Source organism: Rhodnius prolixus, unplaced genomic scaffold, assembly GCF_049639745.1.
Source record: "Rhodnius prolixus isolate KJV_2025 unplaced genomic scaffold, Rpr scaffold_2, whole genome shotgun sequence".
NCBI lineage: Eukaryota > Metazoa > Arthropoda > Insecta > Hemiptera > Reduviidae > Rhodnius > Rhodnius prolixus.
The window spans coordinates 60,377,494-60,402,302 of NW_027411592.1; the positions used below are offsets into that span (position 1 = coordinate 60,377,494).

At 37.2% G+C, this 24,809-nt stretch overlaps 1 protein-coding gene across 5 annotated transcripts in view; it reads right to left on the reverse strand.

Annotated features, from left to right (window-relative positions):
* The window catches only part of LOC141450082 (serine/threonine-protein phosphatase 4 regulatory subunit 1-like), a 187,441-nt gene that overhangs the window by 79,811 nt on the left and 82,821 nt on the right, over positions 1–24,809 (reverse strand). The window contains exon 1 of one of the 5 annotated variants that reach the window (XM_074120129.1): positions 10,564–10,821. The exons of the other annotated variants lie outside the window; for them this stretch is intronic. The gene's annotated coding sequence lies outside the window, so the exon portion shown is untranslated. Of the gene's footprint in view, positions 1–10,563; positions 10,822–24,809 lie in introns of those variants that run through there. 5 annotated transcript variants of the gene reach the window in all.

The following is a 24,809-nucleotide window of genomic DNA, read 5'->3' on the forward strand; positions in this document are numbered from 1 at the left end:
TCGAACCTGTGTTCTCCACGTGGAAGTATAGTACTAATATCAAATTGTAATCTAAAGTTTAAAAGTTCTATAATCTCGTAAGTGTTAGTAAAAAGTGCATACTTAGATGTTTAAAGCTTTAATGAAATGCATGAAGACCCAAAAATGGTGCTAAGAGGAAGTCATGTGAGTGTGAACACCAGATTTATGAATTAATAAATAAGAATAGAAAATTTCTCTCATAAATTTTATGAAATAAAGAAACTTTTTTTTGTATGCATTGGTTGCCCCTTAAAAACAAGCATTTCCGGTGTCAAAGACACACACGATCTCAATATTTCCTTTTAAAACCGTAAGAGGAAGTTATGGAAGGAAAACAGAAGGAAGAATCTAAACTTTAGTATAAGGTCCTGGAGGAAAAACAAAAAAAAATATATCCTCCACCTAAATGGCAACCACAGTTTGGGATTACGTGCTTGCAAGGAAGCTGATGGTGTTTGGAACAGCTCACTCTTTGGGCTATCCCAAATCCTAACATAATCAGATTCCCATAGCGGACTGTTATCCCTCGGGGGTAAATCCCCCCCCTAATATAAACTATTTCACCAGGGAAGCTAAAAAAGAAGAAGCAGAGAAGGGCTTATCAAAGCTGTTATCTCAAATCCAGGCAATGTTTTTTTCTCTGGTAAGCATAACCAATATTATGAGCACCTTCTTTTTAAATTACAGCTCTTTTTTTAAGAAAAATATTTTAGATTTTCTTTTTCCAATCAACGTTCGATTTTCCTAATTTTTTTTTTTTAATTTAAGGCGCGTCAATATCGAGGAGTTTTTTTTTTGGCTCACCATGGTGAGAATGGTTTTGAAACTATTTGGTCCACATGGATCAGCTGTACGACATCTTCTTGAGTAGAATAAATGCATCAATAAGGCACACCCTCGTCAAGAAACGGAACAATCAACCCGCTAACATGTTCAAACATGTTCGTCATATCCATGGTCCCTCCGAACCAACAATCCATCCAATCCACACAAAGTAACCACCAATTTAAGATAATAATTCCCAATTAGAAAAAAAAAACTAATTGTCACACACGATTTGAATTTCTAATATTATTACAATAGTAAGAGAAAGTTTAGTCTATGCACTATATCTATTTATGGAACTATCTGGCAACACTACTAGTAACTAGTTGCCATGCTAGTTTTACTTCGGTATTACTTCATATATACAGTTGGTAGTAAATGCCCAGACGGATTTAAACACCACACATAGACAGGTCAATATACCCGCCAATACGACACACTCGCAAACTAAACGAATCTATCTTTTTCACACAGGGATGCTGTGTATTTGTTTAAATGTTCCAAACTGGTCTTTAAAATAGTATTTTACTTTCATCCCTTGGGTGAAGGTAATTTTTTTTGGTCTTTATTCCCCCCCCTAAGAAGAACTAGAAATTCGAAGATTTTCCTTTGTAAAGAACTTAATCTTTATAAAAAGAAAATTAATAAACAAAAAAGAGGGAAAAAGGAAGGCGACTAAGCAGGATGTACACGAACTAAAAAGGAAGTCGTCCTGCAAACGACTGGTCGAGTTATTTTTCTTTCAAGATTTTGTATTTCTGCAATATTCACTAATTTGGCACGGATGGTAATTCCGTACAAGTAGTGAAACTGCACATTAGAAGCATGTTCCCATCATCGATCTCTTATTTACTTGCTTAATTACTCATATAAAGCCCTAAAAGTGTATGTGATTAGGTTTTTGTTGCTGGGGATGCATTAAATGTAAGTGGAGTGAATTTGTGTTAGTGTTAATTAAGCTAGAGTTTGCCTAGGGGTTCGCCAAGCTCAAAGCAGTTGCACAAATCAACTATCGCTGCAGTGTGTTGTTCTTGTTTTTAGGCTGGGATAACCGCAAGAACTCCAAGATCCCTGAAGAAGTGGCTAGAACACTTTTCCGCATGGAACCACTACTAATCTCTAAAATGGCTGTTCGCGCTAAATAGATAAGACAATGCACACGTTCCTCTGGTAATGTCGCGAAGACGTTTGTTCATCTTGCGTTAACAAGTCACGATATGTATATCTCTCCTGATAACCGCCTAGTCAAATGTCAGCTTTTCCAAGCGAGCCTTGAGTAAAAGTAAAGTAATGCCTATTTTTTCAGGCGGGCTTTACGTCCAACAACTACCAAATTAGGTGTTGTAGACGAAGGCGACAAGCAAACATACTTCACTGTAAATGGTTAATATGAATTAACCATTAAATAAAATCCAAGGCCTAGACTCCAGGAGTCGAACCCACAAAACCAACAATACATCTTAGCATTGCGGGTCTAGTCTCTTAACTGCCTAACATACTTTACTGCAAATTTCTCATATTAACCATTAAATAAAATCCAAGGTCTAGACCAGGGAGGGGGAATCGAATCCACTAAACCAACAATACATCTTAGCATTGCGGGTCTAGTCTCTTAACCGCCTAACATACTTTACTGCAAATTTCTCATATTAACCATTAAATAAAATCCACGGTCTAGACCTGGGGAGATCGAACCCACTAAACCAACAATACATCTTAGCATTGCGGGTCTAATCTCTTAACTAATCGGCTATAAGTGGCGCCGTATAAGAAAACTTAGTATAACAAGGACCTCGTAGGGCCTAGATTAGATTTTACAATAAGAGGGTTCTTATTGTGACACCACCATATCCAGTTTTGTCTTCTTGACTAGACTTAGGAGGGACAGGTGACGGGGGGATGGATTGCTGAGGCAAAATATTGAAGGCGTGGAATTTTTCTACAGCAAAAAATGGCCATCCTGAACTATCCCACTTCTTCACAATGATCCCAATATAAAGCCTCCTTCCTGACCAGAATCTGTACAACTCTCTAGCCTAGCTCCAGAGCATATTGGGGGGGGTTTCTCCTCCACACTTCTGCAACTGGTCATGAACATATTCTTTGATGCTCACAAGACAAGGTGTAAGGTAGCAAAAGTGTTTTTAAGACCAGTGAGAACTGCGCAGAACCCTTTCCGAACTAATATACACGGTCTTAATGGCAGGACGTCATTTCTATTACAGTGAAGGAATGTAAAAATGGATTAAACGGAAATCGATGGATCGTTTATAAAAAGAAAAAGTGAAAATTAAGTTTTTAGCTGGAAGAAAGGAGAAAAAGAAATCTAATTATAGCATTTATGTCCACAAGCAGAAATATTAAAGAGTGTAAACCATGAGGAAGAGTGGGGAGTGACTCTGAGAGAGAGAATTATGAATGTGGTAGTATGTGAATGTGTTAATGATAAGCTGTTACGTAAATAGAGAGGGACTGATAAATTTTATATTCAACTCCTCACACTAGTTTTATCGTTAAAATTTTATATATGGTGTATACGTACGTAAATAAATTGGGGCAAACTAAACAACAAGTAGTGGGGATAGAGGAGCCAGGCCACTTTGTGTGGTTAAACGTTTGTTATCGCACAGAGAAACGACAAAGAGAGAGAGAGAAAAAACCAAATGATGCGATAAGGTGGGCTCCCACAGGCTTCTACTCTTTATATCGCGCACACTTTCTCACGTACTGTTAACACACGCATGCGCCATCAACAAATAGGAAGAAAATACCATTTAGTACTGATTAATTAAAAAGTTTTAAATAAAATAACAGGCGAATTTTCGAATTTTTTTTTTTTTTACCCACCTGATGGAAATTTGAAAAAGTGTTTTCTCCAGTGAAAAGCTGGTTGTTGACCAAAAAGACAACCGGAAAAACGTAGATAGAAAGCTAGGACATTCCTTAAACCGGATGTACCACGATTTTCCACAAAATGGGTATAGCAATTTATATTTTTCATTCTTGGCATAATAATAATTACACTAACGTAAATCTAGCAACACTTTATCGGTAATTCTATTAAAAGGGTACTTCTGTGAGAATATGGACACCACTGCTAAAGTGGCGGCTTGTGTACGTTTTCATTATTTATATACTCTATAATTGAGGATAAAATGTGAAAAACGGAGTTGCAAAGAAATCCAAACCAACAAGAAATACCATCCCCCAAAAAGAAAATTCTGAATAAAAGGATTGTCCGTAAAAAGAAAACGCTCATCTTCCCCAAGTTCCTATGAAGAGGATGAAACAGGAACTCTGAATTTGAAGAGGAAAGTGATACCATTTCGAGAAATCGATGAAACTGGAATGTACAGGATGTGGGGAAAGCTACAACAAGACCAGAAAAAAAAGATTGGTTTGAATGCGTAATATGCCAGAAGTGGTTTTCACGAAAATTGCTCTTCTTTTGCATACACTTGCCAAAATTGTGGTAAAAGCGCATTTAAAAAGAAGAAGAATAAGTAAATATTAAGTAACCATTCATTTTTTCTGATATTTTTACGTTTTACTAGCGCAATTTCATTTACAATAAGTGGCCATCTCTCCCAAGTTACATTGGCCAACTCACCCAACCCAGTGGGGATAGATGGCCAACTGCTATTTTTTTTTTTTGTAAGAATAAAAAAATGTTTCCCTTAGCGTTGTTTCCTTATCTTATGTTTGTGTGCGTACGAGGGTCGTTTGAAAAGTCCGTGCAAAAATAAAAACTACTTAATTTTTTGGGGTAAACCTTTTTTATTTTTCAACATAGTCTCCTTTTAGGCTTATACACTTCGTCCAACGCTGCTCTAGTTTGTTGATCCCTTCCGAATAATAGGATTTGTCCAAGTCTGAAAAATAGCCATTCGTTACTGCAATCACCTCCTCGTTTGAATAAAATCTTTTTCCCGCCAGCCATTTCTTCATATTGGGGAACAAATAGTAGTCCGAGGGAGCCAAGTCTGGAGAATAGGGGAGATGTGAAACGAGTTGGAACCCTATTTCCATTAATTTTGCGACCACAACTGCTGTGGTGTGAGCTGGTGCGTTGTCGTGATGGAAAAGGGACTTTTTTGTGGGCCAATCGTGGGCGTTTTTCTTGCAGCTCGGTTTTCAAACGGTCCAATAACGATGAATAATATGCACCTGTAATAGTTTTACCCTTTTCCAGATAGTCGATGAGGATTATTCCGAATCTTAAAAGACAGTCGCCATAATCTTTCCGGCCGAAGGAACGGTCTTCGCCTTTTTTGGCGCAGATTCCCCCTTGGAAACCCATTGTTTAGATTGTTCTTTGGTCTCAGCAGTGTAGTGATGTATCCATGTTTCATCCACAGTGACGAAACGACGCTAAAAGTCCTGCGGATTCTTTTGGAACAGCTGCTAACCGTCCTTGCAACACTTCACACGATTTCGTTTTTGGTCAAGCGTCAGCAATCGCGGCACCCCCATCTTGCGGATAGCTTTGTCATGTCCAAATGTTGATGCAAAATATTATGTACCCGTTCATTCAAGATGCCCACAGCACTAGCAATCTCACGCACCTTCACTCTTCTGTCATCCATCACCATATCATGGATTTTATCAATGATTTCTGGAGTAGTAACCTCAACAGGGCGTCCAGAACGTTCAGCGTCACTTGTGCCCATATGGCCACTCCGAAAATTTTGAAACCACTTATAAACTGTTCTAATCGAAGGTGCAGAGTCACCATAATGTTTATCAAGCTTCTCTTTAGTCTCCTGAGGCGTTTTGCCTTTCATAAAGTAGTGTTAAATCAACACACGAAATTCTTTTTCGTCCATTTTTTGAAAATCACTCGACTTCCTCCATTCAAACGAATGCCAAACACAAAGAAATAGACCGATCTGGCTGAAACTTGGTGTGTGTTCTTCCAAGAGATGCTACTAACTAAAGATAACCTCGATACGCGCCAGTGGTGCTATCTCTCTGACTTTGCACGGACTTTTCAAACGATGAGGTTTCCAAAAATAATAATAAAGTAAGCCTAGCCCTTACTAAAAATTTTGCAGGCATACTCCAAATAAAATGGTGGCCATCTCACCCGACTTTACCCTATCCGTGTTTGAAGTAAATTCACAGTAAGAAATATTTACTGCTTCTGCGCTTCTATTTTTTTTAAATATATTTTTTATCGAGAATAGTTATTTCATTTCCGTTAAAACTTCCGATTGAAAAATTGCTTTTACTCAGTAAACTTTGAATAAACGAATACAAAAAAAACAGAAAAACCTGAATAACAAAAAAGAAAACACAGTCTAGTTTTCCACGCCATAACCTTCAACCAAAAACTCCTCAATACCAGTACCCCCTAAACGGAAACAAATAATGACGCGACAGGAACTAACAATAAATCATATAAACTAAAGATTGCAGAAAAAATAAAGAAAGTTTGGAATTCCCAAAACTATTGCACTATTTACGTAAAAAAAAAAAAAAAAAAAAAAAAAAAAAAAAAAAAAAAAAAAAAAAAAAATTAATTTGATAACAGAAATCAAAATGGTGGGATAATGTAAATGTATCGTAAAATTTTCGACCGGATGTATGATAATAATAAAAAAAAAAAATGTAATTTTTTTTAATTGTAATTTAAGATGAAATACTGAACATTGGAAGCGATTTAAGATAAATAGGAAATAACAAAAAGAATTATTGTACATATTATGTATATTTTTTATAATACTCGATCGTTATCAGAAGTAAACACAATCTGTTATGAATGAAAATGATTAAATATTTTAATCGCTATATTTTTGGTACAGATATTACGCAATTCATTTTTCTCCTCCTTATTGATCTATTATTTTCTTTTTAATGGAAATTATTACCGCTTTACTTTAACTAGGCACACTCACGACTTCCCCTGGGATACTGTGAACAAGCAGAACGCCTCTCCACACCATTGCGAGAAACTAAGGCACCCCCTTTCGTAAGAGGATCCGTAGGGCAAGAGATAGTCCTTCTGCCAATACCTGTATTCTCTTACCCTCCCTAAGAGAACGTATTACTACACAATTTGAACTTTTTACCGGAAATACACTTTCAAAGTACTACCGGTCTGTGTGAACCCTCCTATTTAACTGGAAAATAAATAAATTATATAAATATCGTAGATTTTTATCGATCGTAAGCACTTATGTTTATTGTATCCTTCAGGCATCTTCAGAGACCAGAGATTTCAATTTTACGTTACATTATGGACGTTTATGTAAAACGTTTATCAACGGTGTAACAATTAAAATAATAATAATTATAATGAAAGGTATTAATCGTTTCCAGGGTTCTGTACGTTCAGTGTAGGTAATATTTTAGAATTGTAATAAATGTGAGTTGAAAAAGGGCGCGCGAATTTAAGCATAGAACACTTCCTGTTTTGAGGTGAAGTAAGTTTTCTTGCAGGAAGGGGGGGAGCTACTATCAAGTTTAAAGAGAATTCTTTAACCGGAAGTTTATATATATATATATATTTACTCAAAATAGACTGATCCACATTCTCGGAAAAGGCCTAATAGTGCTGTTGTAAACTCTCCGTGTATACAGGGTGAACCAGTAAGTAATATCCATAGTCCTACTGTGTGTAGTACATCTAAAGTGAACACGTTTTCTTGTAAAATAAAAGTAATTTCTCAAACGAAGATAGAAAGGAATCCTGGAAAATGATATACCGTTTGAAAGCCCATTAAACAAGGAAACTTTTATATTAAGTGCCAGCACCTAGGTCTGATAATGACCACATAAGGGCCTAATGAGTTTTCTTTAAAAATTTCGATTACTTCTATTCTCCTCCAGTATCCGGAGGAAGATTGAGGCTGTTTGGAGAATAATTTATGTTTCGAAATGGCATCAATTTTTAGAAAATTTATCTGTCTTTCTAACCGTGTCATCAGAATCGAATTCGTGACGAAAACTTTCTGAGTAATAACATTTTTATTGGGGAAAAAAGTAATGATTTTAGAAAAACGTCACTCAAGAACAGTTGGAAAATATGAAGTTGGCCAATACGTCATTGAACTCCACTTTAGATGTACTACACACAGTAGGTCTATGGACAATACTTACTGGTTCACCCTGTACACGTGCACACAGATTGACAACTTTTACTTTTGTCTCAATTTTTCTGAGTAAGATTTGGTTTTTGAGGGAAATACTTGTGTAAAAAGGTTGAGGTTAGACTTTTACCCAGAAATCTAAGCTAAGTTATAAATCACGTGTACAACCACGTGGGATTTATTTAATAAGGGTAGTTTTTGGGCTCTTTAGTGGCATTTTGTTTAAAAAAAAATAAAATAAACTTATGAAGAACAGATATTATAGAATGATTAAGGGATCAATAGAGACTGGGCACCCAGCATCAATTCCAAGATGTTGGAAGAACAAAAATAACACCAGCGCTTTGTGTGGGGTAACATAAAGTGCTGGAGGCAATGATCTTTACAACCTTGAAAAAAAGAAGAAGCTGTTATACACTATCTCTTTTTAATAAAATATAGGAATTTTCTGTAGAATTAGCATTTTTACTAAATGTTAATACGCTTCAGTGACAGTAATTAAGCAGATTTTCTTTTTCCATTTAACTTTTCACCGGAAAATATACTTCGCATATTGTGGTAGGAAAACCGGATTTCCCGAAAATGATTTTCCGACAGTCACTGAAAGAACGTGACTAAATCAGCGAACAGGAAGTAGCAAAGAATCGATTTTTTTAAAGGCTACAGGAAATGGGGTAGAAGTTCAGACTTTCCTCTATATGAAGGAAAAATTCCTCAAAACCGGATGTACCGAAGTACTGAGCGTGTTTTTTTTATTCCCCTTTCCACTCCTCCTCGAAAAATGATTCCCACCGAGTTTTTGCATAAACTTAGCATTTATGCAAATAATAAAAAAAATTTATACTACTTTTCTTATAAATTTTTCCTTTTTGGGTAGTTCTCTCGGAAGATGTATTGAAGTAAAAGTATTTCTGTTAGTGTAATAAAAGCACGATTATACTCTAAAAACTGTATGTTGTTCGAATGAATTTAAATACGATTTAAATATTCAGAATTAGAAGAACAACAATGCTAATTACCAACATTGAAACTAAAGTCCCCTGATTACTGTTTTGAGCGGGAGCAGAACCCCCGCGCAACCGCTATTATGGTGTCACTTTGCGCGCCACCAGAACACATGGGTTTTATAAAAGGCGGAAACATTTACTTCATACAACTGCTGCTAACTTAATCGTCAACATTTTGTAACGTTACTTTCTTTATTACTGATCATTGTCAATTTTTATTTATTTAAACCGGAAATACACATATTTTGAGGTCATTTGTGTTTAGGGGAAATTTTTTTTTTATACTAATTGGCGGTTTTTGTATGTAAATATGTTCTCTTTATAACTGAAAAAATGGGAAGTTTCCACAAATTAATATACTGTAGAGTTTAGCTGCAATCCCTTGGGATCCCAGAAAACGGCTTTTAGAGTAAATTAGCTTACTAACCGGAAGTTCTATTTTTTTTTTTGTATAAATGAACAGATACACATTTGGATTTAACAAAAAAAAAAAAAAAATTTAAGGGTACTTCTGGAAGAAGATTGAGAGATGACTTTCCTCTAATGTGCCAACTCAGTAATAAAAAAGTAAAGTAATTGCCTATTTTTTCAGGCAGGGCTTAACGGCCAACTACCAAATAGGTGTCGTGGACGGAGGCGATTAGCAAAACATACTTTACTATAAATTTCTTTTATTAACCATTAAATAAAATCCAAGGCCTAGACACAGGGAATCGAACCCACTAAACCAGCAATACATCTTAGCATTGCGGGTCTAGACTCTTAACAGCTCGGCTACCGTGGCGCCTACCAACTCAGTACAATGTTCCAATTTTAAGCAGATTTTCTTTATAAAAAAAAAGAAGGAAGTTCAGCTTCGAGTTACGGGGGGGGGAATTTCAATAAATTGTGCGAAACATTTGGATTTTTTTTTTTTTGCTTTACCAGACAGATGTCAGAGAGCCACTTTGATTTAAAGATTAACTTTACATCTTTGTTTTTTTGGAAAGCTTCTGATACCCTGGTGAAAACAGCTGCTGGGTTCTATCTCCCGCCCTAAAGGAGTGAACATTTTCAGTGAAAGCCCAAAAGATCTGGATTCTATAGGAACAGATGGTTACAGTTACGAGGGAGGCGAAGGGATTGTTTCACTAAAATAATGACACCAACGCAATAAACCCAAAAAACAGGGGAAAACATAATTTTAGTCAATAAAGAAAAATCATCGGGAAAATTTCATTTTTCTCGTTTTTTTTTTTTTTTTTTAAAAAAAGAACCAAGCAGAAAGTTCGGATAATACCTTAGAGCTTTTGGGAAGCTAACAAACCTTGACAGAGTGACTGGATTGAAAGCATAAGGGGCAAGGCCGCAACGTAGTAACTAATTTGGATCGTGCGCACCACGGAGAAGATGCTAGAGTCACGAACGCCGTTTTTTTTTTTTTTTTTTTTCCCCTGCAGGGATTCACCCTGACTTAACCTAAATCTCCCAGAAATGGAGATCCTTAAAAAAAAAAGAAGAGTGGGGGCAAAAAGTTGAGTAACAGGAAGGAGAAATAGGCGGGAAATGAGGGAATGCTACCAAAAAATAGAGGATGTTATTTGTATGTTGGTATAATCTAATTAGAACAAAGTACTAACCTGTAAGCTAGTGAAAACTATGTATTCCATTTTCCTGGATAAACAAATACTCTCGCTCACCACTTGATTTCAATTTTCCAAAAAAAAAAGCAAAAAAAAATGAATGACTTTAATAATTTTCCCTTTTCTCAAGACGAAATTAAAGGGAAACGAATTTGTTTGGGGGAAATTTTAAAAAATAGGGTAAAACTTGAGGGAAAACTAGCACAAGCAACGTGTTATCCTGAACCGACTGGGAGGCCAGTGTACTACGCAGCAGATCGCCGACCGTTCCACCCCCCACCACAACACTGTGGCGGACCTTGGCACACCCCCCCTCCATTCCATCTCTCATACATACACAACAAACATAGAGAGATGGTAGTGGGGGAAAAATGCCGCCGCTGCCACCATATCTTGGCGCGCCGCCGTTGTCATGGTTACTAACACCACGGCGCATTCTCACTTACCCGCTCTTTTTCACACGTTCACCGGAGGGACAGAAATAAGCGACCATCTCACTCGTGTAGATAACACTTGTATATTACCTTTACCAATATTTAAAAAAGATAATAAGAAGATTAAAAGGAAATCTTCGTATTGCCCGTCATCTCCACCACCATTCTAGAGATCTAGAAAGCCGTGCACAACCTCACTGGGCGCCAATTTAGCACATACCAACAGGTGGGTCTTTATATCCGCGTATACCTCCCCCGAATTATCCACTCAGGAGTTCCATAGAATGGTTAATCACACCCTGTCTAGGTTTCTGGATGTTGGAATAGTTTTACCGAGTTTTGAGGGTAACTTAGGCTCCATCGGAGAGAAGTGTCTCCCCGGGGAAAATATAAATTGGCAGGAAGAACAAATAAGAATCTGAAGGGGCGAAGAAACCCCCGCCGCCACTGCCCACCCAGAAGTGCCAATTGATACAATTTTCCAGAATCTTCCTCATTCATTCTTTGCAAGTATCTTTTTTTTTCAATTCTAGAAAAATTCTATTGGGAAAACTACTGGGCAGACTTCCCTTACAGGATGCAATTCGGAAATGCTCTTAAGAGCCTACAGAAGAGAAACTCGATGTCCAGGAGTCTAACACCAGATTTCCGCTTTACTCTCATATACAGGGGTGTCAAGCTGGTGGCCCCCGATGTACTGAAATAAAAATGAAAATAGAAAAAAAAGTTTTTATGAAGGAGGATTAAGGCAATATCCGGTACCCACAATTCCCAGTTTCCGTTAACTACTGAAGACCCAGTATACTGGGTGGACCCCAGGGTCTTTTCTGTGGAGCGCCTGCAGGCCTGTATTAACGCGCTGACATAGTTCTAACAACGTTTGGAAGCTAGATGTCCTGCCACTCTCAGTGGAATTCCACAACGATCATGTTTTTAAAAGACGAAGTAGGAATTCTCAAAAATATATTCTTATTTAGGTGAGAAATATCCAAAAATGTTTGCTGTACAAATTATTTGCTGTTATTATTGTCTGAGCAACTATTTTCCATCCATGAAATCAGATAAAACGGCATACAGATCCAAGATTAACTGGATAAACATCTATCTGCCTTAATGAAGATTGTCTGTTCTCAGTCTCTGAATCCAGAGATATTGGAAAACTAGAAAAAATTTGTAAATATGTTGTGGCCCGCGTGAAACTTCTAGCCTCCAAGTGGCCCGTGGTTTAATTGAGTTTGACACCATTGCTCAAGTATTTTTAAAGAATCAGGACTGGAAGGAGCTCTAACCACAGTCATTCGCCAGACTCCTAAATGGAATAAAAATAGCTGGACTTGGATACAGAAGCTCTAATAGAGGGTACATGTATAGTGCCTTAGTGATCAACCACCTCACTATCTAATCTAACTTCAGATATTAACTTGTGAACAATAAAGAGGATGTAAAGACTATGAAAATAGTTAAGATAGACGCAGATGGAGGAGGAAACTGATGATGTCAAAGAGTACATGGAACAGACAGAACCGATAACAGGAAGTTAAGTGGAGCAGACATTCTTTAACCAGCCGTTACGAACCACGGAGTAAGCAGATCTATCTCTCAAGATGAACAAAATACTTTATATGCGCGTACTCTACATAGACAGCCATTGGTGATTAGGAGAAGGCGCTGGAGACCCTCAAATCTTCATTCAAAAATAAACCCGAGTGTTTTAGGGGGGATCTCCTTGATCTGTCCACGGTCTACTCAGAAAGGAATTGAGGGTGAACTAACCCCAGAGGGATGGAACTTGCTAAACCGATCAGAACCAAAAACTGTCCATCCAATTCGCCCTGAAAGGGGTGGGGGGAGGTCTTCAGCTCCCAACCTGAAGGAGTTGTATGTTTACTTCTATTTCCGGTCAAGTTTCATATGTAATCCATAGCTTGACCTTGAATATTTGTAATTATATTGGACTCGGGGTCAGTTACGATTGTTTTCGTGACGATTTTGACCTCGTTTCTGGATTGTTACAATGGAAGGTTTAACTGTAGTGAAGTTATTGCCCACCTATTTCCTTTTCAAGGGCTTTCTACCCAGTTTTAATTACTTTCTCTTCCACTTGCAGTAAAAAGTACCGCAATCGTATTTTATTTTATTATTATAGTTTTATTTTATTTTTATTTTTTTGTACAAATTCGTCGACCAGTATGTTGGATCGGTATAACTAAATAAATAAATAAATAAATAAATGAAAAATCGTAGTTCCTTAAAATTTATTGTAAAATGAGGAGTTAAACAAGGGGTCTTTTTTTTATTTATTAATTTTATTTTTATCACAATTCATAGGTTTGAATAAACGTAAAAAAATGAGAACATTTAGACAGTCCTGTGAGTTTCCAAAGCAGATTAATTTTATTTCTTAAATATTATAAATAAATGGAATTTAAAAAAATGGAAATAAATAAGTGTAGAGAACGCACACAGATGGTTGAATGCTAGCCGAATGGTGGGGGAACACACAACAGCAGCAGCACTGCGCTGTACGACCAGTGGAACTAGTGGAGTGGGGATAGACAGACAGAAAGGTGAATGTACCAATACTGTAAACAACACCGTCCTCGTATAGATTGTGGTGTGTTAGTACGTAGTTAGCTGAAATGCGTGTGCGCGTGCGCATGGTCTCAGCGCCGCGCCGCGCCAGTAGGAGCTCACTCTCTATGGCTGGTAAGGTGCGTATGTTCGCCCAGTAGGAGCTCACTCTCTATGGCTGGTTAGGTGCGTATGTTGTGGGTTAAGTATGTACGCATGGGATTTGTTGTATGTGCGTGTGTGTGTGTGCGCGCGGTGCGTTAAGACAACACAACATTCCACAGTTCCTCCCCCTCTGCACTAATAAACAATCAACACAAACAACAAAAAAAACCTCTCATCTAAGGGCAACACTGCGCACGCACGGTAACTAGAACCATTTCTCCTTATCACTCTTTACCTCCTTACAACCGGAAATCATAACACACGAGGAGCTTCTAAATAAAATTTTGATACCACACACGGTCTGGGTTTCCTACAAACAATGAAATTATCACTATTTTGGATCAATAAATTTACAATTTACAAGTTGAATAAAAATAAAATGCATTTTGTTTCACATTATTTGCAATTCTGTATACGTAAATTTAATTAATGGAGTATTAAATAGTATTAAAAAACAAAAATGCTATGAGCATTTAATTTATCACCTTAATTTTTTTTTAGACGCCACGATAGCCAAGAGGTTAAGAGACTAGACCCGCAATGCTAAGATGTATTGTTGGTTTAGTGGGTTCGATTCCCGGTGACTAGGCTTTGGATTTTATGTAATGGTTAATATGAGAAATTTTGCAGTAAAGTTTGTTAGGCGGTTATAGGCTAGACCCGCAATGCTAAGATGTATTGTTGGTTTAGTGGGTTCGATTCCCAGTGGTTAGGCCTAGGATTTTACTTAATGGTTAATATGAGGAATTCACAGTAAGAAAAAATCCTTAAAAAATGTTTATCTCGAAGATGAACAGGTTTAGAGAAAATCCTGGGAGGATGCACTTTAGGGGGGGGGGATCTCAACTCGGAACTCTAAGCAACAACATATTCATTCTTCCTGTAAGAGTTTAATTACGATACTCAGATGACTCCGTCTGTAGTTGGTGCTTCACAGAAGCCAAAGGCAAGCTCTAAAAGTGAAAGTCTTAAAAGCTCAGAGGTTATATTGGGAACCCGTCCCCATTAAAGCTGTCTGAATCGGAACTTTAAATCATGTTTACTTAAAACATTATACTGAACAATACATCCAGGATACTGAATTCCTTAATGTGCTAAGTATGTATGGATGTTCGTAAGCAAGTAAATAAGGTTCCAAAAGTTCGAGATTTGCAACAGAAGAAAGCAGTAGGAGAGCGTTTCTCGGCTAAATTTGATGAAACAGGAAGTTGAGAAGATGCAGTGTGGGTTCCAGCCGATGGAATGCTGCAGCGTTGGACCAGACCGCTTGGGGAATCATTGTAAACAACTTTCCCTCAATATATCGGCCAAACTGCCTAGCTGCCCCCTCCAACAATACAATATGCACCTTCATGTCATCCCCTCCACCGACAGTAGTGTTTAGTTTATTATTCTTTTTAATTGCTCTTTTACCCTCTTCTCATTAACTGTCTTGTCTCTCTCTCTCTACCCTTACTGGGGATTCATCTGCCCCACTCAGATTCCATCCTTACAGGACATGCAACTCTCTGGGCATTCCAACTGGACCCCCTTTATGCGTGCCGGTCGTCACCAGAATAACACTCCCCACAGAGAGAAGCCCTACACGTATGTGTCGTATGACCTAGAAAAATAAAGTCTCATTCTTGGCTGGTCGATGGCACATAACCCGGAACTTTGGACTGCATTTCGGGACCCTCCTTCCAACCAAACTTACTGCTTAATTTATTTTTTCTTCTTTTTTTTTTTATCTCCAAAGATTGTTTTTCGTTCTACTTTTAGCAGAAGTTAAAAGAAGAAATATTTCGCCAAAAAATTCCACAAACAGAACACAATTATCACCTTCTCACGACAGTAAAGGAAATACAGTTTTCAGTCTTTCCTGAGTTAGGAAAAGTTATTTTTTTTAAAAAAATGGTACCTCTCTCTGGTACCATAAATAAATAAATTGCAGGAAGTCAAATCTTGTACGTTTCTGATTACCAGAAAACCTGATTATACAAACGTAGCGATCCCTAAACCGGAAACACCACTTAAAGACCATCGATTTTTTTGAGGATGGACCAAAGTACAAACCATTCCCGATTAAGAAAACCTTATCCACCATGAGATGAGAGAAGAAACTTCTTCGGAGAAGATATACACCTCAAGAACAGGCATTTTAATGGGCAAATCTCCAACGAAGTACAGAAGTGGTCGGAGATATACTTGGGCCATGGCCTGGCCGATTAAAATGGCAATGCTCATGATGAACGTAACTGAAAACCAGGTGCCAGGAACTACTCTGAATAGAGAGAAGACATCTTAAAGAAAAAGGATAATGGCAGGAGTACCGTGGATTCGATGTGTAGCTAAAAAATTTCCGATTTAATGAAAAATCCGAAGGAAAGTTGCAACATTCTGTCGGGATATTTGCGAGCGTTTCACGCGTTACAATTTTCCATTTATGGTAAGGGGCTCCTAATTATTGACATTAAATTACCACTTACAGATAATAATTTAGCACAACTTTGTAAACTTATTATTTGGTTAGATCTGTTGGGATCAAGTCAGTCACATAAAGAGAGTCCGTTTAAAAAGAAATTGAGACATAAAGCAACTGCTGAAGAAGACCTCTCTCTTAACAACCATAAGAGACTGTCAACTCCAATGTCAAGTAAGGTCAATGCCAAGCACTAGCTGGAGGCGGCAATCCAAGCTCCTGCACACGCGGTGCGCTCCACCCACGATCACAGCGCCACACCCAATGGAGGCGGCGATCTCTCTCGTGTATCCCGCGTCCTCCTAACGATCTACATATCTGTTTCCTCGTACAGCAACACCCTTCTACCGCCTCCAATATACCTACCTACCTACCTACAAATTAATATCACAAGAATATCACCCCACCACTCACCACCTAGAGGTATGGTAACAGCAATATTGTTGTTACGTGATATTGTTCAATTTAACAGAGGCCATATTTTGCGTAGAAAATAATTCTCTTTAATATAAGATTTCTCATTGGAATTTTCGTTACGCTAGGAATTTTTCCCTCCTCTTTTTTTGATCTTTTTATTCTGGGAGATAGCTCCTTATTTTCGAGAAAAGTTGGGAAATTCAAGAGGAAAATATTGCCGATGATGGGTATTTTTCAACATTACGCTTTTTCGTGTGGTTTTTGGCCATCAATCCTTCCTTCGGGAAGTTTTGTTTTATCTTCTCACATTCACAACACATTTCCTATTGGTTATCACATCCTGTTTGTAATTATCACCCACACATCTCTGTTCATTACAGCTTCTCTCTTACGGGGGCTTTTGAGGGGAAAAACTTGTATTCAATTTTTCAATAGAACCACTAGATAAATTGATATCCTAGATGAATGCTAGGGATAACATGATTAGCTCTTTTGGAAAGGGATTAAACTGGTTGTAAAGCTATTAAATAACCTCCGATATTTATACAATAGCCAACATAATTTAATGAGTGACCATTGGAGTCGCCTGTTTGGCTCTTTCAATTTAATAACATCAACTCTGGGGAGACGTAGGCAAACCCAATCATTCGCTAGTTAAATACCACCTAAATTACAATTCAAACTTTATGGTTATCTATTTACAACAATATCATGTTAAAAATCTAAATTATCTATCCGCCAAGAGGTAATATGCATGTGCATGAATGTGTGCATAAGCATGTATGAGAGATAGTGACATTTTTCACAGCACTACCGGCCTCCGGACATTTTTACTACGTGTGTTTACTTTATATTATCTGACAGTGATGTATATTTTTAATAAAGTAAAAGTAAAGTAACTGCCTATTTTTTCAGGCGAGCTTTACGTCCAACTAACAAATTAGGTGTCGTGGACGGAGGCGACTAGCAAACATACTTTACTGTAAATTTCTCATATTAACCATTAAATAAAATCCAAGGCCTAGACATCGGGAATCGAACCCACTAAACCAACAATACATCTTAGCATTGCGGGTCTAGTCTCTTAACCGCTCGGCTTGATATACTTTTAATATTTTCCGTATTTTTATCTACATCAACTTCCAGATTTACAAAATAAATGGTTCTAAATACATGCTGTCGTGTTTTTTTTTATAAGGCAAAAATTAAAGTACAGTTGAAGGTGATATTAAAAAACTAAGAATAGACCAAATGGTCAAAGTTGTGTTGATTATTTTCCTTAGACGAGAGAACTGTTTGGCACCAAGAAGACTGTATAGCACTAAATTGATAATGAAGATATCAAATATCAAGTGCGCCATCAAGTTATGGAGAGAACTAAGGCGATCAAACTTTGGAAGGAAGAGTAGATGCCAAACTATCCAAGTGTACTTGCTTGGAGAGGAGAGTAAGCAATAGTTACAAAACTCCTTAGGAGATCTTCTTGTACGACATGCACACAACCACTAGGAGCTCTCTTCTGGACTGACTCCTCCACCCTGGGGGGGGGGGGCTAAATATCTCGTTCAACAATTTCTTGATTGAATAATCAATACTGGAGAAGGAGTGGTAGACTAGCACTGGGGCTGATGTCACTTACTGCCGCTGGAGCAATCGAGCAAGTTTCCTGCTAGTTCGGCAGGCACATTAGTTTCAAGAGGAGAGACTTTACAGTATCATTTCTTCTTATATTCCGATCGTACTTCTTTCTAGCCCTTAAATGCTCGCCACGCTAGTAATGTCAGCCATTTGTTTTACTTTTAATGTAACTTCTCCAGTACATTCTCCTAGTGTTTTTTTTTTTATAAAAGATTAATTGTTGATTGTTGATATCAACTCACGTAAATTTTCTTGATGATTACGTCATTTTTATTAAAAATCTTAAAAAGACTCGATACGGGGTGCTTCCTGCGAAAATTCAAGATAAGAAAACTATTGAGTACGATGAGGGGAGGGGAAGGTCGTTAACTTTTTTCACGGATCTATTCCAAAGAACAATTCCACACCAACAAAATAGACAAGAACAAAACTAGAAGATATAATAGAACAAAGTAGAACAGTGGGAGAGTATGCAGAGTGAAGGAGAACCAAGTGGGGAAGAATATGTATGCAAAGGACATTACTAAGTTACCGCTAAGTCCTGCGACAGAGAGAGAGCATTGGGTCGCCGCCGTTCATTCATGTTTCTCTCTCATTCATTCTTTTTCGGAAAGTAACGGCTTTTTTTTGTTTTTTTTTAAGTTTTTACCCTAAAAACCCGCGCTAATGTAACTAAAAATATTTTAAAGCATTCAACAGGTAATCCAAGAATTAGGAGCATTGATCTTTTTTGGTTTAAAAAATATTTGTGCAAGTTTATTATTAATAGGGAAGAGAACCCCAAAGAAAAAGTTATCTAAGGCGGATGAAATAAGCAAAATGTGATACGAATGAATGAAACTATGAAACACTCACATGATTTCCTGCTCCTCTAAGCTCTGCCTTACAAAGAATTGAAGGGGATTTTCCCTTGAAAAGTTCAGAATTTTAGAAAACCCACAATCGTAGTGCGCATGCTTAACAAGTTTCGGCTAATCCAGTAACATTCCAAGATGTAGTACACTTTAGGGAGCGGTACACTCTTATGGGAAAGTTTTGGAAGATTTTGAGAGTCCCAGGGATGTCTTACCACCGTTATTGCACTAGGGGTTTTAAACGATATACTTCTTGTTTCAGGGATGGCTAAGGGAGAACACATTAAGGTTTCAGATTCCTCGCCATTCCATTCCCTCCATGTACTGAATCACCACTCAGCATGTTTAATTTGGTGTCCAGGTTGTAGTAGAGCAAATTATTTAACTACTCTTCTAATCTATCAGATTAATGACTAAGAAGAATCTTATTTAAAACCAGTAACGAGAAAACCAATACACACCTTTCAAGTGAATGAATCTAACGAATCAATTCCTTGAAGTAGATTAGAGAATAGATTAGATCAGATCCCAAAAAAGTCACCTAGTAAAGTAATCGCATTACTTGGAATTACTGTAAGTCAAGGACAGCTCGCAAGGCGCCTACTTTTAGCCTACAAAACTATTATTAAATCCAATAATCACTTCCGCTAGCTAAAGCCAGAGAGTTGAGCAAAGAAAATCAAAAAGTAATAAGAAAAACTGTGCACGGCCCTGTGTTTCAAAATGGCTTGTGGGAAAACGGGTGAAAATTCTGGAACTAAAGCAGCATGAGTCAAGTCATGGTGGCCACCATTTTAAGTGTGGGAAGATTGGATTATGGTGAGAGGGATCCCGAAGAATACCAGGACGTCTTCAGAGTTTGATAGTGCCGGAATGGCGTTAAGAAGATGGCGCATCAAGGCCGAAGATGGTCCAGAGTGGGAGATCCTATTCTATGGACTGCCGTACCGATTAGTAACTTGCTATAATAAAATTGAATTATTTACGATGGACACGTAATAAAAGAAATACATCTAATAAAGATCTTCCAAAATAAGAGCAACACAAAAATGGCTCTAGCTCCTAATTTGGCACTTCTAAGAAGAAATCAATTTGATGACGTCCTCGTCAAAGAATTCCTGTTTGGAATGGTATCATTTCCGCTTTGATTTATTTTGAGAATTTTTATAGTTTAACACGAGTTTATAAATGTTTATTTAAATAAATTTCACGGATATAAATAAATAAAAAAAGATTTATTATTTCACAAGAGTGAACCAACAAATTCTGCGGAACAATTACGTCATAGCTGGCGTCATGGAATTCCGTTGAAAATTCCATTCTTTTGGATATCCCAATCGGATTTGTACACGTTAAGCTATAACATAGAAAATAGAACTTCTATAAAGTTAAGTTCTAAGTATTCTGCTCTGTAAAATTCTGAATCATTTTACAACTAAAAAAAAGATTTGTAGTGATTTTTCATCGTACACTTGTCCAACTAATTTTGGAAAATTATAATTTTAGTATTCTTACAACAAATATGTTATGAAGGGTCTTATATGGCAGTACATTTCAAATTATAATTCATTATTTTGATTTATCTATGAATGAAGTTAAGGATTTGTGTTTTAATTGAAAAAAAAAAAAATATTTTATTGGTATCAATTATGGACGAGTATTAGTGCAAGGGATTTGAAGAAGATGTGGTATCGTAAGTTCGAATCCTACGTGTAGCTACTTTTTTTTTTTATTGTTAGAAAAAAAATGTTAAAAGTAAAGTATGTGCTTGTATTTCCCGTCCATGGTACCTGGAGTTCAATAAAGGTAAGCCCTTACTTTTGATTGGTCTAAAATTAATCAATTAATGATTTGTTTTTGTTCTAATCAGTGCTCATTTCTTCCATTCAGAAAAGGCGTACTTCCCGGATGTTGCATTTTTTTTGCATTAATTTCGCAATGTTAGCAACAAATTTAACCTTCCTCTTCATAATAAGAACAGAACACATCATATCATCTTGGCCTGCAGCCAAGAACAAGAACGGTAGGGATCAGCTGTGGGACGGCAATATTACAGACAAACTGTCCACTTCCGGCCAACTTAAACACTATATACTGTCTTACCCAAACCCAGACTTGTATTAACTACATTAGAATCTAATAAAATTTAAATATACGTACTGACTTACCCAAACCCTGACTTGTATTAACTACATTAGAATCTAATAAAATTAAAATATAATTCTCACGCAACTACACAGGACAGTGACTTTAAAACTTTTACATACTAACAGACAAACCACCCTACTACATAAAAACACAAACCTCTGCATGATGATGGCTAATTTGGGGAATTACCATAAGGCCAAGAAAGAAGACGAAGAAGAAACAGAAGAAGACGAAAAAGAAGAAACAGAAGTTGACGAAGAAGACGAAGAAGGAACAGAAGAAGACGAAGAAGAAGAAACAGAAGTTGACGAAGAAGACGAAGAAGGAACAGAAGAAGACGAAGAAGAAGAAACAGAAGATGACGAAGAAGAAGAAACAGAAGATGACGAAGAAGACGAAGACGAAGAAGAAACAGAAGAAGACGAAGAAGAAACAGAACACAAAACAAAAAACCTTACAACATAAAACCGTACATTATACTTAAATGGTTCTTTTATCGAGGAAAAATTCACCCACACTACAGATTCTAGAAGTACCTTTAAATGAATTTTCTTCGGAAAATGTTTCGAATAAAGGTTGTAGACCACCATGAGTACAATGTCTGTAGACATGGTTTAAAGGAAATCTTTGGAGCCATCTTTCGGGAAAATCTCGGAAGAGAAAATAGAAAATCCATTATTTTCTTAGAGTTTACCTAGAAAGCCTTAATTTATCATACAGTTTTTCACATTCATGATTATCATCAGCATTTTCTTTTTCTTTTTTTTTTTGTAAGAGTTCCGACATTTTTAGCAGCGCGCAATTTCAGCTGTAGAATCTATTTTCTTAATGTGGTAACGGAAGTGATGATTAATTGGTTCATTCCAATAGGAAAATCGTAAACATACCTTTTCAGTGCGGAAAAACCCAAGATATACCTTTATTTTCCCTTCACTTACACAACAACACTAACCACTTTAAAACTTCAAAAGAAAAGAAGAAAACTCCCCAAACTTTCAAAACACTGTATTTCTTTTTACTCAATAATATTTTAAGGACATTTTTTTTTTTCAACATCCATCATTTCCCACCGGACATTAGGGGAAGTAAAGTATACGCGCACATAACCGTACTCTGCCGTGTGTTGCTATGGTAATGAAAACTGATTCTGAGGAAAGAACAGTGTGTAGAAGGACTACTCGAGGGAGGAGAAGTAACTCTAGTAAATAAAAGTTGTAAACAAAACTGTCCTAAATACCACTGGAAACAACAACAACAACAACAAGACATCCACAACATTATTCCCTTCTCTCTGCTCCACTCGATTCACTTCTACTTCATAATCACTGAACAGCAGCTACCAACATCTTTTTCTTCTACAAAGAAAATCGCAAGAGCAACTTGATTAATGACGACCATTTTTGTATCTTGTTTTTCATCAAAGTGATGACCAACAGTGTGTGTGAGATATTGCAATTCACGAGAAATATCAAGAGTGCCGCGTGTAATCCGTTCTTAAGCGTGAAGAATTCCGCCGCAACCGGAAATAAGCCTGTTGGTAACTAGGAATTTTGCTAGAAAAATGTGCTTACGCTGTCTACACGTTCTAATTTGAAGGACTGCCATGTTTATCTATTTATTTATTTTTTTACAACGCGAGTGTTGTTAAAGACGATAGTTATAATTTAAAGAATGTGATGAAACAAAATTTACCGAATATTTAAAGTTCAATTTTATTAGTATTTTTTTGGAATTACCTATATACGAGGGTCGTTTGAAAAGTCCGTGCAAAAATAAAAACTACTTAATTTTGGGGGGTAAACCTTTTTTATTTTTCAACATAGTCTCCTTTTAGGCTTATACACTTCGTCCAACGCTGCTCTAGTTTGTTGAACCCTTCCGGATAATAGGATTTGTCCAAGTCTGAAAAATTGCCATTCGTTTCTGCAATCACCTCCTCGTTTGAAAAAAATCTTTTTCCCGCCAGCCATTTCTTCATATTGGGGAACAAATAGTCCGAGGGAGCCAAGTCTGGAGAATAGGGGGGATGTGAAACGAGTTGGAACCCTATTTCCATTAATTTTGCGACCACAACTGCTGAGGTGTGAGCTGGTGCGTTGTCGTGATGGAAAAGGACTTTTTTTGTGGGCCAATCGTGGGCGTTTTTCTTGCAGCTCGGTTTTCAAACGGCCCAATAACGATGAATAATATGCACCTGTAATAGTTTTACCCTTTTCCAGATAGTCGATGAGGATTATTCCTTGCGAATCCCAAAAGACAGTCGCCATAATTATTCCGGCCGAAGGAACGGTCTTCGCCTTTTTTGGCGCAGATTCCCCCTTGGTAACCCATTGTTTAGATTGTTCTTTGGTCTCAGGAGTGTAGTGATGTATCCATGTTTCATCCACAGTGAAGAAACGACGCTTAAAGTCCTGAGGATTCTTCTGGAACAGCTGCTAACCGTCCTTGTAACACTTCACATGATTTCGTTTTTGGTCAAGCGTGTGCAATCGCGGCACCCATCTTGCGGATAGCTTTGTCATGTCCAAATGTTGATGCAAAATATTATGTACCCGTTCATTCGAGATGCTCACAGTACTAGCAATCTCATCACGCACCTTCACTCTTCTGTCATGGATTTTATCAATGATTTCTGGAGTAGTAACCTCAACAGGGCGTCCACAACGTTCAGCGTCACTTGTGCCCATATGGCCACTCCGAAAATTTTGAAACCACTTATAAACTGTTCTAATCGAAGGTGCAGAGTCACCATAATGTTTATCAAGCTTCTCTTTAGTCTCCTAAGGCGTTTTGCCTTTCATAAAGTAGTGTTTAATCAACACACGAAATTTTTTTCGTCCATTTATTTGAAAATCACTCGACTTCCTCGATTCAAACGAATGCCAAACACAAAGAAATAGACTGATCTGGCTGAAACTTGGTGTGTGTTCTTCCAAGAGATGCTACTAACTAAACATAACCTCGATACGCGCCAGTGGTGCTATCTCTCTGACTTTGCACGGACTTTTCAAACGACCCTCGTATTTACATACAGGGTGAACCAGTAAGTATTGTCCATAGGCTTACAGTGTGTAGTACATCTGAAGTGGACTTCAAAGACGTATTAGCAAACTTAATATTTTTCACTGTTTCTTGAGTGACGTCACTTTAATTTTTTTTTTCTAAAATCATTACTTTTTTTTTGCAATAAAAATGTTATTTCTCAGAAAGTTTTCTTCACGAATTCGATTCTGATGACACGGTTAGAAAATTGACAACATTTTTAAGCATAAATTATTCTCCGAAAAGCCTTAAATCTTCCTCCTGGATACTGGGAAAATAAAAGTAATCGGCAATTTTTGAAGAAAACTCATTAGGCCGTTATGTGATCATTATCAGACCTAGGTGCTGGCACTTTTTAGTATAAGTTTCCTTGCCTAATGTGGGCTTTTAAACGGTATATCATTTGGCCAGCATTCCTTTTATCTTCGTATGAGAAATTACGTTTGTTTTGCAATAAAATGTGTTCACGAGCACACCAACAGTGTTAGTTTATCAAGTTGTTTAATTCATTGA